Source organism: Erpetoichthys calabaricus, chromosome 1 (genome assembly GCF_900747795.2).
Source record: "Erpetoichthys calabaricus chromosome 1, fErpCal1.3, whole genome shotgun sequence".
In the NCBI taxonomy this organism is placed as follows: Eukaryota; Metazoa; Chordata; class Cladistia; order Polypteriformes; family Polypteridae; genus Erpetoichthys; species Erpetoichthys calabaricus.
In genome coordinates this window covers 244,739,531-244,756,667 of record NC_041394.2, presented here as the reverse complement: position 1 = coordinate 244,756,667, position 17,137 = coordinate 244,739,531, and the positions used below count along the sequence as shown (strand labels likewise).

General features: G+C 39.8%; 1 protein-coding gene across 1 annotated transcript in view; it reads left to right on the top strand.

Annotated features, from left to right (window-relative positions):
- The window catches only part of LOC127529042 (uncharacterized), a 481,049-nt gene that overhangs the window by 438,100 nt on the left and 25,812 nt on the right, over window positions 1-17,137 (top strand). The gene's annotated exons all lie outside the window — the stretch shown is intronic.

Below are 17,137 nucleotides of genomic sequence, written 5' to 3'. Positions count from 1 at the left end.
CTCAGTAACTGAGCATGCGCAACTTCTCTAATGCGTCGGAATCCTCTTCGTGGTGGAATACCGTAAACATACGACGAGGTAGCGAGCTTATTTCTTCGCGGCCACTCGAATAAGCCATAAGTAACAGAAGGACTATTGTTTTTTGCTGTTCATTTATGTTTTTGTCCCAACAGATTTTTAAATCTCTTAAAGGTCAATCTATTTGTCCCAACTAGATTAACAATGACAACTCATTAGACTCATTGTGAATTTCCCATTGGGATTAATAAAGTATCTATCTATCTATCTATCTATCTATCTATCTATCTAGACAGACAATGCCAGCCTTCCCTATCAAGTGTGCGGCAATTCTTGTGGATTTCCAAATGCCCCAGGCTAAACGAGAGATGCAGGCTCCCAAAGTTCAGTGACAGCCAGATGAGGTGTTTACTAAATGGAGTAACATGCAGAATCACACATTGTGTATGTTTTATGACTTAAATTTGAATTACTTTAAACCGCGGGAATTGATATATTTCTTGAGTTCTTGGGAGTGGTGGCTCTAGGGCTAGCGACCACTGGTTCCAATCGCGTACTCCATTGGGCCCTTGAGCATGGCCCTCAACCTGCAATTGTTTCGTCCTATGCATGACTTTAACCTGCCTTAAAAACAGGTCCTCTAGCTTTCAGAGAAAACTCGGGGGCTGGGGACAGAATTTGCACTCCAGCAACAGTACAAAAAAAAATTTAAAAAAACTTCCAGTGTGGTGCTGAGGCGTCACCCCATGTACGGCTGCACTCGGGACCCAATCCGGGTGATTCGTCGTGTGGTGGGTGCGGCGACGCTGTAATCGGCGCATTCTCCCAAACTTGGGTAAAAAAAGCCTACTACCTGCGAATGTTATTTTTTAATCTGATACTTTTAGCCAAGGCAATATAAATGAGAAATGCATAGTACCATAGACATCTGTGTGCCTCAAAGGCTGAAGCTCTGGTTGGTAAAGTGACTTAACAATGGTTGCACAGTGGGACTGTAGTGAGGACTGAATTGCCGCCTTTATAGAGCGTCCTGTGCCTTAGCCAATAGTTCCCACTTCTTCTTTGTGCAGAAATGCAGACATATTTCACTAGCACACATGCAGATATACATGGTGAAGCTCTATAACTATGCAGAAACAATCATTGACAATAGGCTGACTTTTGACTTAAACATAAAACAAATCTTTAGGTGGGGTAAAAATGTCTATTCTTTTAAATAAATGTAATTTGTATAAGTAAACAACACTATAATCACATGTTTATATATCTTTTATCAAATCTGTTTTCATGTTTGCTTTGAGAAGTGAGGCAAAATTACACCTTTTATTGGCTAACTGAACAGATTACAATTTGCAAGCTTTAGTTGTAGTTCAGGCCCCTTCGTCAGGAAACTTGTAATACAGAAACTAGAATTCCCTGTGTTTATATAAACACTAGGAAAGACTTGAAAACCTTTAAGTGGGTCATCTTCAATGTCAAAAGTGAACATACCTCTCTAGCCTAAGATTCATTTAGCAGGTGAAGAGAGTAGGGTGTTGTACTGTGTTAACCATTATTAATGAGAAGTCAAACAAAATGACACATTTTATTGGCTAACTAAAAGATTATAATATAAAAGCTTTAGAGGCAACTCAGGCCCCTTCTTCAGGCAAGATGTAATACAGAGACTGAAATTCCCAGTGTTTATACAGACACTAGGAACGAAACAGCATTAGAAAACCAAATGTTTTAAAAGCTGTCATTTTGCTTGACTTGTCATTGCAGGGAAAGAACAATGCATAGTCAAGATCTTTTGATAAGATGTCCAACAAAGTCTTGAAGTTTTTGATGAGTTTTACAATGTGGATCTGTAATCAAATCGACTGGGTCAGTTAGAGAGATGTAAATCGTCATCATATCTGGTCATAAAACCTTTCTCTCTATTTAAAACATGTAATGTGTTAAATTTAGCATCAGTTTAACTTCCGTTTCTTTTCTCTCCTGTTGTGTCCTGACGTTGCCTATAAGCACTGTGACTTTAAAATCTTTCTCACGGTGTCCATTGTTGCTGAAGTGACCTCCTACAGGAGCATTTCTGTTGCCATGCTTAACGTGGGACCTGTGTAAATTCATTTTGGTCGTTTATCCAGTTTCTTCCACATTGAATGTAGTGCTGGGACATTTCATACATACAATTAGGTAGACCACATTAGATGATCTGCAGGGAAATGATCCATTTATGCAACATTCTTGTCAGCTGTGTAGTATAACTACACAATCTTTATTATAAATGTGAGCACAGATTTTATATCTTTTCTGTAGGCAGGGAGATATGCCATTTTAAGGAGCTTCAGACAACGAATTGCTGCAGGTTTGATGGCTGTCTGAATGCCAGGAGGGGAGGCACTGGGAATACAACTCTCAGCGTGTCATCATTATTTATTATTGGCTGAAGTTCATGTTTGCCTTAAAACTTTAGCTTTAAGAGCACCTACCATTGAATCGAAACTGTCAAAATCTGTAGCAAAATTATTTGTTTACAGTAGTATGCTTCTCTGTTTTAAATCATAAACAAGAAGGAAAAATGCTGACTCAGTTCCATCAGTCAGTATCCATCCTCTGTTTCCTAAGTTTCATTTCTTGCCATCAGGCTGTAGATTTAGATCCCAAGGTGTCAAGAGCAATAGATTAAAGGACTCTTTTTTTCCCTAGAACTATGAGCATTTTGAATTTTAGTCATTTTTGGATCCCACTGAATTTCTTACTGAATTATGAATTATTATTGGGTAATGTTTGAATTAATTCTTCTTCTTTGTAGAAATCTTATGGATGTGGGTGCTGAATGTAACAATGGTTGTCTTCTTTTGGATTCTTTTGTTGAAATTAATCAAAACAGATGTGTTAGTGCTTGGTTCTAAAGGTGAATGTGTTGTGTGCGTTGATGGCTAGTCTATCATACATAGTACTGTAAGAGTCTTAGATGTCTCTTTAGTAATGCCAGAACTACCATATAGGCAAACCAGGTGGTCACCTATGGCTGTAATCAGCATGCCCAAGGTCCATGAGGGCAAGGGGCCTTTTCACAAGTTACCTACCCTGCTTGATGAAATGCCATGTGCCGAAATCACTAAGAAGGACTCCCATCCCGATCTTCAATTTGACATCCATCTAACCATGACTCAAACAAAACCTCAAAGTGGAATAAAACACCTCACCATTCCGGGATCTGCAATTACTGTATGCGTATAATAATTGCCTTCAAGACTCCATGGTTTGGGCACAACATTTTCACTTTTGCCTTGGAAAGCAAAAAATCTAGAGCTGGTACTGCTCTTTAGATTGTAATCTTTCATTTGACACCCATATTAATATATTTCTAAAGTAGCCTTCTTTCACTCAAGAAATATTGCAAAACTTAGAAGTATTGTTACGGAGCTGACAGGTTGTATCAGCCAGGTATGAGTGACCCATAGTATGAGCTGACTTTCCATCATCTGTGCCAGGGGAACCTATAAAAACCACAAGCCTGCAAAGTTGTATGTTTTTCCAACTTAACGTGGATTAAAACTAGCTGTCATTTTAGGGATAGGGAGCCACCTAAAAGAGCCATTAAAAATGTAAAAGAATCCATCCTGGTACTCGATGTGGGCACAACAATGGTGTCAGAAGCAGGATAAAAAGAAGCCCTACCACCTTATTTAGTAAAGCATCAAGGTTGCTGTGGAGTTGCGTGGCTCTTCTGAGGAGTTACTTAAAAGATCTGAGGCTGAGATCTGGGATCTGTGGTGCCATTTGCCCCATCAGTAAAGGGGGGAAGACCATGGAGAGACTGCTACCTCTGCAGCTCCACCAACGCTTCTCCATCTGCTAAGGTCCACTGGCTTGGGTACACAGACGACAACTGAATATGCCAAGTGTGGCAGATCAAGTTGCCACTGATCCCAGTTGGGCCATATGAAGCAGGGCTGGTGACAAAACTAAGCAGGCAAAGCATGAGGCAGATTGTAGAGGCATTACAGAGAAGCAGTGGAGGAGGATTCTCAAAGCGTAGATTCAGACCAGGAATGGTGTTTGCTGTATCAGTTTAATGAAGAAAAACAGCTGAGAGACAGGTACATCTGCAGCTGCATACAAGGAGATTCACCAACTCACTTGTAATCAATGAATCACCACACAGAAGTTCAATGTTTGACACCTCTGCTGCACCACAAGTCAGCGCAGCACACAACATCCATGCTGTGCCTCCTTAACAGATTAGTGTTCAAGACCCCTGCTAATATCCTTTGGTCACTGGCTGCTGAAGAAACAAATACCACAAAGCCATTTCGAGGAGCTGGAAGTGGTTGCTGGGGATAGCGATTTCGAAAGGAGGACTATGTAACAGCACTGACAAGTTGCATCAGCCAGGAATGAGTCACCCATAGCATGAGCTGGCATTCCATCAGCAGCAGCAGGGGTTCCCATAAAAATGGCTAGACTGGAGAGTCAAAAAAAGAATAGCATCTAGTGTGGCAAAGGCAAGTAATCCTTTTAAGGACAGCGAGCCACCTAAAGAGCCATGTAAAGAGCAAAAGGATTTGTTCTGGTACTTGCTGTTGGCACTACAGTATGTCATCATTTCATGATGTCAAAAAAACTTATCAATGCATTTATTACTCCTAGATTGGAGTACTGGCATGCCTTGCTCTGTGGCTGCATATCAGTATCACTTAATAGACATCAGTTAGTTCAGAATGCAGTAGTGGAAGTGCTTACATGAACCACAAAATATGTCCATTTTACCCCTGTTTTATCATCTTTACTCTGGCTTCTTGTCAAATTTTGGTTTGACTATAGTATATTTCTGTTTACGTTTGAAGCTTTGAATGGTTTTGGACCTCAATATCTGAGTTTCTTTCTAATTCTTTATAATCATTCCTGCTTGCTTTGATCTCAAGGACCAGGATAGCTTGTAGTCCCTGGAATAAAGAAAGCCCCAGCTGGAAATAAAGCATTCACTGATAAAGCACCTAGTCTATAGAACTGCCTTCCTTTAAATGTATGAAATTGAGATGCTCTTTCAGTTTTCAAATATGGGCTAAAAACGTATTTGTTTTGTCAGGCTTATAAGTAAATATTTGAACTTCACAATTAAATCTACAATCATGTTTAGGTTTTCTCTCTTCTTTTAAAATTGCTTTGTATTGTATTATTTCTGTTGTATTACTGTATATTAATTTTTGTAAATAATGTGGACAACTTTTATTTTGTTCATTAATTATCTGAATCTGGATTTTTGCTACCTTTTCGGTCACTGACATTTTAGACCTTCTTCTTGGAGTTTAAGGCCCATAAATCTGTAAAGCTACTTTGTGACAATATCCATTGTAAAATCCAGTATATAAATACAATTAGATTTTTTATTATTTGATATGTTGGAATATTTTCTTGCATCTCATCAGTAAAGTGCTATGTTTTGTATTTCCCTGCTGTAAAAAAATTTCCCTCTGGGATAAAAAATGCCCATGTAACCTAACCTAATGCATGCTGTCAGTTTTAAATATATACTTTCCTTAAACACATGCACTAGGATTCATGTTTTCCAAAAGATTCCTGTCAATCCTTGGCTACAGGTCCAGATTTGTTTGTTATATCCTAAAAGACACAATCATGAATGTAATTATTATTTATCCAAGGTGACTAACACAATCAAAATATGTTAGTTAGTTATATGTTTTACAACTAGAGTATAAGCAGGTTAACATTGGAAATCAGAGGTTGGGACTGAACCAGCAGTGCTCTGGTTTAGAATCCAGCACCTCAGACAATACACCAAATTGCCTCTAATATACTGTATATTTGGCTTCTCCTTGGTTTTATTGTATTTTTGCCTATGTGACACATAGTACGTTTATTCTAACTTTGTTGCTCTGGCTACGTAAATTGTGGATCTCTGCCTATCCCTTCAGTATTATCTGTAGTGCAAAAAATAAAGTTGAATGGGATGTTTCATTTTCAATTAGTTTATGATTTGATCCCAATTTTACCTTTATGACCTTTCTAAAGCATTTTACCCAAAACTACACAGTGAAAGGTGCTACAATATATGAAATCAATTCTGAGTCATTTTAAGCAATTTTGTTTTACTGTCAAAAATGTGGCCTACCAATTAGAGAATTGAGTTTGAAACCAGGAGGCTGCAAATTCAGTCTGTAGCTCTGACTTATGTGACTCTAAGCACATAGCTTAACCTGACAGTGTGCCATGTATAAAAAAATAAATAATTGTATTGAATAGTTGTAACACAATCAAGAATAGTCTACACTAGTGCTCCTCAAACTATTTTTAAAGCCTCCAAACCAAAACACAGATCCAATTTTTAATACAGATTTTTTGCACATTTCAATCAGCCTTGGGTAACCTAATGGTGTACAATTAATCCAATTTTAATAGGGCCTTAAAACATATTGATACACTTTTGTACTGAGACTAACTTCTTCTTTTCGCAAACTTAAAACCAAAAGGGCACTTTCCTCCATGAAAAAGTGAGGGAACCACAGAATAAAAAAAGAGCACACTGCTAGGAAAGGAGGTTAAAGAGTAGCTTGTTTTAGCCTTCTAGGATCTTGAGGTCCTCATATCCCTCAAGACTATCATTTTTTTTGCCCCAGAATGTTCAAATCAAACAACTTAATCTGCAGCACCCCAGTTTCAAAGGCACTGATCTACACAACAGAAAGAATAAATATTGTATACCTTTTTATGTGCAAAACACAATGTTTTCTGATTCTTGGTAATTTTCAGCTGCTGGCTGCTTATGTTTCAGTCAAGCATATATTTATTTTAAAATGCTCCTTATTTATAATGACTCCAATGTACAGGCATTCAGTATTACAATACATGCATAGTTTACACATTGGCTAACAACTTGAAGTCAATGAGCTGGTGATGGAATGCGTATGAATGACAGCTTTCAAAATTGCCATCTGGTGACACCAAAGCCCCACCAATAATAGACCTCTGGCCATTTGTTAGAATTCTCTCTTTCTCTGGGGTGCAACATTAATACCATAAGCCAAGCAATATATTCCCTTGGTTCTTTTAAGCTACAAACAGTCAATCTGTTATTATGCCAAGTCCCTCTTGTTAGAATCAGTTTAATTAATGAAGTCCTAACTGATCTTTATACATATTACTACAATACATTTCAGTAAATCACTTAGCAGCCTAGAAATACATGAAACCTATTCTGACACTGCTCTTTTCATGTCTTTTATTTATTGATTTAGTTTTGGAGTTATTTTTAGGTACTAGGTTGGCTGATGTGCCACCTGATGTTCAACTTTATGAAACTGTACTGACCGTAACAGAGAAAAAACAACTCATATGAAAAAATGAGGTCCCGACCAGTGAAGCCCTCTCTACTAGCAGAGTTGAATGTTTGGTTTTTCCAGTTAGAAGTGACACATTATGTCTCCTGAGTACAGTAAGTAGGAAATATTGTGCCCAGAGTCCACTGCTGGTCTAATGACAACAATGAGAAATGAAACATTTGTTCCACACAATGTAACCACCCTCTCCAGTCACCCATATGCACCTTTAAATTAGTCACTATAAGACAATCATGATGCTCACATTTATGACACCACATAGTTCAACTCACCTTGATGAAAGACTAAGATATATCCTCAAAAATAAACCCCCATGGTGGAGGGGGTGAATGGGGCTCAATGAATTGCACTAGCTACCATAGAATAGCAGGTACATATGTACTGTATACTGCTCATTGAAATTTTGTACATATTTTACAAATTCTTTTGATCTCCCATTAAACAACTGTGGTATATAAACACCACAAGCTCTTCCAGTAAAAAAAACAAATACAGTATCTGAATGTCTCCATGATCAAAAGTAACTCCCAAGCAAGTAAATATTCTTACTTTGCCTTTCAAGTGTTGTCCATTGACTGTATTGTCTTCATTTGGAAATTAAGAGTGCATGGGGAAGTCTAGAAGCAGTCAGTGATGGTGAGCAGTAAATGGGAAATGTGTTAATAGACAACATGAATGAAATCCCACTCTACAAGTGTCAGCCAATGGTCCAAGGCACCATACAGTGACCAATTAAGGCTACTATATGTCTAAAAGGTGGAAAGCATTATTGTAGGTGGTGTGACAGATTGTAGCATGGTCCAGTTGTCTGCACATAGTGTTGTTCTTCTGGGCTTTCAGAACCTCCTTGATGATATGAGCCTCCCTGTAGCCATTCTTGGAAGCTTAGTTCCTATATTTAATTAGCACAGCCAAAGTATATTCTGTACCATTGACATCATGGTGACCATGTGGCTTCACAAATTACATGACCCCTGTCAAACTGATGTGACTGCTGAACACACTGTTGAAGCATTCTTTTAATACTATAATAATAGTACACTCACTTTGAGATCTTTGTGATATGATGCTATCTGGTTATCTAATTTTTGTGGTAAAACAGAGGGAATAATAGACAATCATTTTCACCCATACTGGTCTCCATTATAACTGATGTACTGATTCTTGATGCAAGTGTTTTCTGTTATACTGTATACGGTTGTGTATAATGTTACATTAGCTTGCTTTCAAAAAACCAGGGGGAATAATAGACAATCATTTGCACCCATACTGGTCTCCATTATACCTGATGCACTGATTCTTGATGCAAGTGTTTTCTGTTATACTGTATACGGTTGTGTACAATGTTACATTAGCTTGCTTTCAAAAAAACAGGAAATTTAAAGGATAGACACTGAATACTTTTATGAGACCAGCATGTGAAAAGAGAATTAGGTCTCAATGTCCACATGGCATGAGCAGATGCAAGAAAGTTGCTACCATTCTGCTGTTGTCAGCATACAATATCAGAGAACAGAATAGGCCAATTAGACTTTTTTTAACTGTTTTCTACACATTTACTACATATTTGGCCTATGTTTACATTTTTCTTCCTAATACTAGCAACTAGATGGATTCAGAGAGACAGTCATACACACAGATACTTGTCCTTTTATTAAGGTGAAAACCTATGTGAATGTTAAAATAAGTCAAATAATGAAATCTTCATGAAAGTCACATAAACAGCACATGTGCACACATAATGCTTATTTATTGCTGTTTTTTCTGTTTTTCCAGAGAATTTATTACATTTATTAAGAGGTTTGTAGTAGGATTACACAGTAAACCAATATTACAGAACCAATAATAGATAAAAATAAAAAATAAGAAAATTAGCTGCCTTTCAGGTGTTTAACCTTGTAAATAAAATGGGATGACTCACCCACTAGTGGTGTGATTCAATAACACAAAGATGGCTAAAAGTGAGAGCAAGACTCAGAATAAACAAAAACCAGATCAGAACTCCACCAGGTTTGGGCCTCAGGAGCATGTCTCACCACAGGCAGCGTATTTTAAATGCTCAAAAATGTCCTTTATAGGGGAAGATGACTGTGAGCCTCTGGCTATGTAAATATTTGTTTAAATGACCAAAAAGAAGCACAAAACGCAAGGTAGGGACAATACAAAACAGCAGCAATAATGCGAAAAGGTTTGCCTGAAAAAGGCAACTGAAAGCAACATAGTCAATTCAAAATTCAGTGATAAAATTCAGAAACACTGCAAAAAAAGGCTAAAAAAATCCAAAAATGCTCACAATTCTTGAAGCAATTAACGACTCTAGGTAGAATGAAAGCCCTCTGCCAGTATAAAAGTGCACAGTACAAGGGATGTAGCAAAGAAAAATATATACATGTTACTAAATACTATTAAAAAATATGGTAAATAAAAAAATAACAAAAATATATGTATGATAATAATTCAAACACAGCACCACTCCCATACCCCACATCCCATCTTTCTCACTTCCTCTTCATCCTGCCAGCTAATCCATTGCTCCAACTCATCTCCATTAAGTCTTTGGACTTGAAGCAGCTTTAAATGCTGTCCCTAGGTTTCTTTAGGCCATGCCCTGCAACTGCTTGTCAGGGATTAATTAGCCATTTTAAATGCAGAGAGTTTTATCATGAGCGGTTTGTCAAAATAAAAATTAGAAACAATATGTTAATTAAAGGGCGGCACGGTGGCGCAGTGGGTAGCGCTGCTGCCTCACAGTTAGGAGACCCAGGTTCACTTCCCGGGTCCTCCCTGCGTGGAGTTTGCATGTTCTCCCTGTGTCTTCGTGGGTTTCCTCCGGGTACTCCGGTTTCCTCCCACAGTCCAAAGACATGCCGGTTAGGTGCATTGGCGATTCTAAATTGTTCCTAGTGTGTGCTTGGTGTGTGGGTGTGCACGTGTGTGTCCTGCGGTGGGCTGGCGCCCTGCCCGGGGTTTGTTTCCTGCCTTGCATCCTGTGTTGGCTGGGATTGGCTCCAGCAGACCCCCCGTGACCCTGTAGTTAGGATATAGAGGGTTGGATAATGGATGGATGGATGTTAATTAAATTTACACAGTATATCTTTAAATAAATAATACTGTATACATTGCATAAAATAATGAAAAAAAAGATATAAAAAATTATACATTCATTAAACATCCATAAAGTACATAAGGAAGGGTCACAAAGGAAGAACAAACAACTTCAAATAGTTGAGATGAATGCTGCGTGATGTTGGTCAAGTTTTTAAATAAATAATTGGGTGCGGTGTGCACAGAAACACTTCATTCTGTGGTTAATTGGGGTACTTGGCTGATCGTGCCGCCTATATGTGTAGAGGCAGGCAGATAGGTCGGGCACCTCACTAGTGCCTCACAGGGAGTGATGTGTTGCACCTGCACCCGAGATAAAATGGAGCCTGGGGGGCGAGTAGAGAAAGGGCAGAGATTAAATGACTGAAAGAAGGGCACGAGCGAGCGAGCAACAGACAGACAGCAAGATGGGAGGAAGTAGGCAGACAGGAATGGAGTGTGTGGCCAGTGCTCAAGGTGGGGATCCAACTGAGCAGCCAGGAAGCAGGAGCAACCAAAACTACTTGCAGATGACTCCCCTGCAAGTCCGGGGAATTTCAGCATGAGACACAGGAATAAGTCTTGGCAGTGTCCCCTGGAACGCAATGGGATTGGTAGCGGGACATGGGCAGGATTGAAGGTTGTCTGTGCCTGTTAGTTGATGTCTCTCTGTGCTGCAAGATGCAAGTAGAGTAAGCTGGGGAGACATCAGTTTTAAAGGGATGCACCAGGGTTTGGAATTTTTAAAAGACAGTTTCCTGCTTAACTTTAACCTCAATTTTAAGGACTTTTTATTGGATGATTTTTAACCTCCACAATAACCTTAGTCTTATTGGATTACATATTATAAATGAAGCACTACACTATTTGTTTGAACAGTATTGTATTGGATTAATTTTATGAAACCACTGATTGATTTTTGCACCTACCCCTTGTTTAGATGTATGTGTCCTCATTTTACTGGCTCATCTCAGTTATGACTATTGACGATCCAGGGTCTAGAGGCTCCCTGGACTCAGCAGGGATAGTGGAGCTGACCTATACCATCACAATAATAAACAAACTGCCATGTTTCTCTCTTTTCAACTCCTGTCTCTCTTTCTCTTTCATGGTCTTCAATGCTTACTCCTGATAAATCACTAGTCATCTAAATTTGAATTATTTCACCTGTGTAGCAAAGTCGATGCAAGTCTATATTAATTTTTAAATGTTGCTCAATTCAGCAGCCACTATTGCACCATGTTAATAATTCAGTTGAATTAAATTCTTTTTAAATTCTTTTTTTAGCAAACTTCCACTTAACAGATCAGTGCAAGTACAAATACAGTATGAAGAAAATAAATGCAGCACAAACACAAAACAAAATCTTGAAAAAAGATACATTATGCAATATATACAAAATAAATACATACAGTACATATTGTGATAAATGGCAGACAGTGCCATAACCCAGCTGGGATGCCTCTGTAATGGAAGGATATGGGGAGATACCTTATCTTCCCCCAGTGGCTACTTGGCAGTCCCCCTGGTGTGCAATGGGTCCCACATGGGACTTGCCATTTGTTGGCTCAGCCCTATTGGGTTCTGGGGATGCCGCCGGGGGGAGCTGCAAATCCCTACTTGGGGCTTCCACCACACCTGGTAGTAATTCCAAACCTCCCTAATGAGTCACCTGGAATACTCCCGAGTGCAGTTTAAAAAGGAGCCAGTTGCCTCACAGAGACAAGCCAGAGTCGTGAGGGAGTCAGATGAAGCTGGAGTTGGGGTCATTATATGGTTCTTTTCAAGAAGGGAAGGGGTTTCCTGTAAACATTTGATATACCATTGAGTCTTGGAGCCTCCAGTCTGCAGATAAAAGAGAAGAATATGTGAATGACAGCACCCTCTCATGACCCAGAGTAGTATTGCAATTTGTACACAAGCCCTGAGAATGCCCCCTGCTCATGCGTGTATTACATAAGAGACCCATCAGGTGAGGGAAGGAAGGGAGATCTGGATTTGGTACTGGAATGGAGATTGGGGGAAAAAAGACAGGAAAACAGTTAAAACTAGGTCTGTAAAACAAAAAAAAAGATGCAGGGATGTTTTTCAGTCATGAAGAAAAGGGACAGGACTCACTTAAAAAAGCAAAGATTTCAAGGTATTTTTAAAATTGGAGTTTTCACAATCTTCTTTGATATATTCAGTGAAACAGATGAATGTATTCATATCTGCATTGGAGGATACAGAAGGTGCTCAGACATTGAGAGACAGAATTAGCATTTTGTAAAAAGAGCAGGCAATGTGTAAATGCATTAAAAAAGAAAAGTTATGTTGGTATAAAGATAGAACCTATGTTACCATGCAAAATTAAAGTTGTGTGCGGAGGGGGCTGTTGATAATAACTGCTGTTCCTTTGGAGTTATCAAATGAACTGATTAAATTCCATTTGTTGTGTAATATATTTTAAGAAGTTAAAAAAGTACCAATTTTCAGGAATAGAAATAAATTGATAGTTAATCAAACCGTCAGATAGAATAATTTTAGAATATGTCAGTACCTACATTTAGGTATTATAAATTTTAGAAATTTAGACCATATTACAGTAGTTTGTTGTAGTAAAATAAGATATTGTAAGTTTGGGAGTGAACACAAGTAAGATATTAAGGCAAAATGTTGTAATTGTGGTGGAAAACAATGCCATGTATTGAGAATGTAAGACGCTAAAGATAGGTGTTAAAGTTCAAAAAGTAAAAATAGGATTAGGAGTGTCATACATAGAGATGCTGAAAACGGTTAAGTGAAAAACTGAAAAATATACTAAGATTATCAGTGAAAATTACAATGTTAAATTGATGGGTGTGTCTAAGGATAGCATCTATTACAAACGATTCTTAATACTGGAAAGGTTAAAACATGTGAAGGAATATTTAGAATAAAATTAAATAAATAATAAAATACACAAATAAATATATTGGGAAATGTGACTATATACAAATAACATAATTGACATGAGTGTCTAAATAAAGAAATGTTATAACATTTTTTGTTGCTTATTTCTTAATGCATTTATTTATTTTATTGACACCACATGCAACATGAAATACATCTTGAAATAAAAAGTGTCAATCTCCTCCATCAAAGATAGCTCTACCGAGTGCTGTTTTTGATGGGTACATCTTTGGTAGAGGGGTTGCTCACAGCTGTAACTTTGCACATGCCCAGGAGCCACAAGATTCCAAAGGCAAGCAAAGTTTCTGCTGAAGAGTTGTGACTGTGTGCGTCCATGACGGTTATGAGTGCAAGAAAAAGAATTACTGCACAAAGCAGCTGCAGTAATTCAAGAAACTCCAAATTTATCATTCTGTCTGGAGTCCACATCTAACATTTGGTTTGTGCATATAAATGTAGAACTTAATGGTCAAAGATTTGCCAACGATTCACCAATTAAAATACAATCTATATTACTAAACGACAGTTTAATTTATGCACAGACGGCAAACGCACCGCATGCGCACTGCGCCGCAGCACCCCAGAGTCAAACCCAGCGGCTTCCCAGAGTCAGTAGGTGGCGCCCAAACAACACAACCTGTAAACTAAACTTGCTCTAATCCACTGTGCCAGCAGTCGGTGTCAGCAGAAGCAAAGGAGTCATGGCTACAAATGGAAAGAGCTCAACGATGTGTAATACAAAACCGAGCCCGTAGTTCCCACAGTCAGTGCGTGGCGCCCAAACACCACAACCTGTAAAGTACACCTGCTCTAATCCACTGTGCCAGCAGTCAGTGTGTGTAAGTTGGAGTATGCTTCCTAACAGTAGTTTAATTTATGCACGGACGGCGGACAAACCGCATGCGCACTGCGCCGCAGCGCCCCAGAGTCAAACCCAGCGGTTTCCCAGAGTCAGTAGGTGGCGCCCAAACAACACAACCTGTAAACTAAACTTGCTCTAATCCACTGTGCCAGCAGTCGGTGTCAGCAGAGGCAAAGGAGTCACGGCTACAAATGGAAAGAGCTCAACAATGTGTAAGACAAAACCGAGCCCGTAGTTCCCACAGTCAGTGCGTGGCGCCCAAACACCACAACCTGTAAAGTACACCTGCTCTAATCCACTGTGCCAGCAGTCAGTGTGTATAAGTGGAATATGCTTCCTAACAGTAAACGACTTCTACCTAACGACACAGCCACAGAACAACAAAGACGAGACCGCATGGATAAAAACAATACACGGAGGCTCCTACGACGCACTTCAGACACACCAGAAGCAAAGACGTCACGGCTCCACAATGAAAGAGCTCAACTAACGGAAATACAAAACGAGCCCGTATGGATAAACACAATGTACGAACGCACCCACAACGCGCTTATGACACAGCAGAGGCAAAGGAGTCACAGCTCCAAATGGAAGAAGCTCAATGATTAGTAATACAAACACAAGCCCGTTTATTTAATTAAATGAAAACTTTACCATGGCTACGACCTGTAAACTAAACCTGAGGTAAAGCGTGCATGCCAGGTTGTACAGCTGCCCGAATGCGACCGCCCACACCACCGCATATTCCACGTTCGTTTAGTAATGTAGCCCTCCATGCCCGGATCCTCCGCCATGGTCACTTCAGCATGCAAATCCGCCGCTGTCAGCAAACGACTTCTCGCTGACGACACAGCCATAGAAAAACAAAAAAGAGACTGCATGGATAAAAACAATAAACGAAGGCGCCTACAATGCGCTTCTGAAACACCAGAACCAGATGAGTCACAGCTCCAAAAAGAAACCGCTTTAGTACAAGTATGTTTATTTAATTAAATGAACTTTCCCAGGACGCACCCACCCTCCATGATGTTTCATCCCTCCAAGTATCGGAGGGAACAGAAAGTGATTGCCATTCTTGGATTTGCGATGTACCATGTACATGTTTTCTTCCATTTGGAGGCGTGACTCCTTTGCGTCTGCTGTGTCATAAGCGCGTTGTGGGTGCGTTCGTTCATTGTGTTTATCCATACGGGCTCGTTTTGTATTTCCGTTAGTTGAGCTCTTTCATTGTGGAGCCGTGACGTCTTTGCTTCTGGTGTGTCTGAAGCGTGTCGTAGGAGCCTCCGTGTATTGTTTTTATCTATGCGGTCTCGTCTTTGTTGTTCTGTGGCTGTGTTGTGAGGTAGAAGTCGTTTACTGTTAGGAAGCATACTCCAACTTACACACACTGACTGCTGGCACAGTGGATTAGAGCAGGTGTACTTTACGGGTTGTGGTGTTTGGGCGCCACCCACTGACTGTGGGAATTATGGGCTCGGTTTTGTATTACACATCGTTGAGCTCTTTCCATTTGTAGCCATGACTCCTTTGCCTCTGCTGACACCGACTGCTGGCACAGTGGATTAGAGCAAGTTTAGTTTACAGGTTGTGTTGTTTGGGCGCCACCTACTGTCTCTGGGAAGCCGCTGGGTTTGACTCTGGGGCGCTGCGGCACAGTGCACATGCGGTGCGTCCGCCGTCCGTGCATAAATTAAATTGTCGTTTAGTAATATAGATGTACTTTTACATGAAAAGTGCAACTCAATCCAAGAACAACAGCAAAGGATCTTGTGAAGATGCTGGAGGAAACAGGTAGACAATTACCTATATTCACAGTAAAACAGGTCCTCTATCGAAATAACCTCAAAGGCTGTTCCACAAGGAAGAAACCACTGCTCCAAAGCCGCCATAAGAAAGCCAGATTGCAGTTCACAATGGTACATGGGGACAAAGAACTTAATATCTGGAGAAATGTCCTCTGGTCTGATGAATCCAAGATCAAACTCTTTGGCCATAATGACCATTGTTACGTTTGGAGGAAAAAGGATGAGGTTTGTAAGCCAAAGAACACCATCCCAAATGTCAAGCATGGGGGTGGGAGCATCATGATGTGGCAGTGCTTTGCTGCAGGAGGGACTGGTGCACTTCACAAAATAGATGGCATCAAGAGGAAGAAAAATTATGTAGATATGCTGTAGCAACATCTCAAGAGCACAGCAAGGAAGTTGAAGCTTGGTCACTAATGGGTCTTCCAAATGGACAATGACCCCAAGCATATCTCCAAAGTTGGCGAAATGGCTTAAGGATAACAAGATCAAGGTATTGAAGTTGCCATCAAAAAACCATGACCTCTGACAACTGAAAAGTTGTGGGCAGAACTGAAAATGCAAGTGTGAGCAAGGAGGCCTACAAACCTATCCCAGTCACACTGGTATAGGAATGGACCAAAGTTCCAGCAACTTATTGTAAGAAGCTTGTGAAAGGCGACCCAAAAAGTTTGGCTCAGGTCAAAGAATTTAAAGGCAATGCTAAAAAATATGTACAAACTGTATATAAATGTATGACCCACTGGAATTAAGATATCTAATATATAAAGCACAGTCAATGTATGTATGTGTGTACTGTATGTATGTGTGCTTGTTTGTCCGCCATACAAATCTGCACTGGGCGTCTGATCTCCACCAGCCTGGGGATGGGGCTCCTTTGTGACCAGGAGGAGGTCATGGGATATGTTTGGTTTGGAAAAATGTTCGTGGTGAAGCGCAGGGCACCTTTTCACCGGCACAACGTTCGGCATACGTCCCTGTACTATTCATCGACAAGATAGCTGCACGTTGCAACAGATGTTAACGGCGGCACCATCTAGCGGCACCTATGGTCTCTGTGAATCATCCGAAGAAAGGGAAACCAGGCT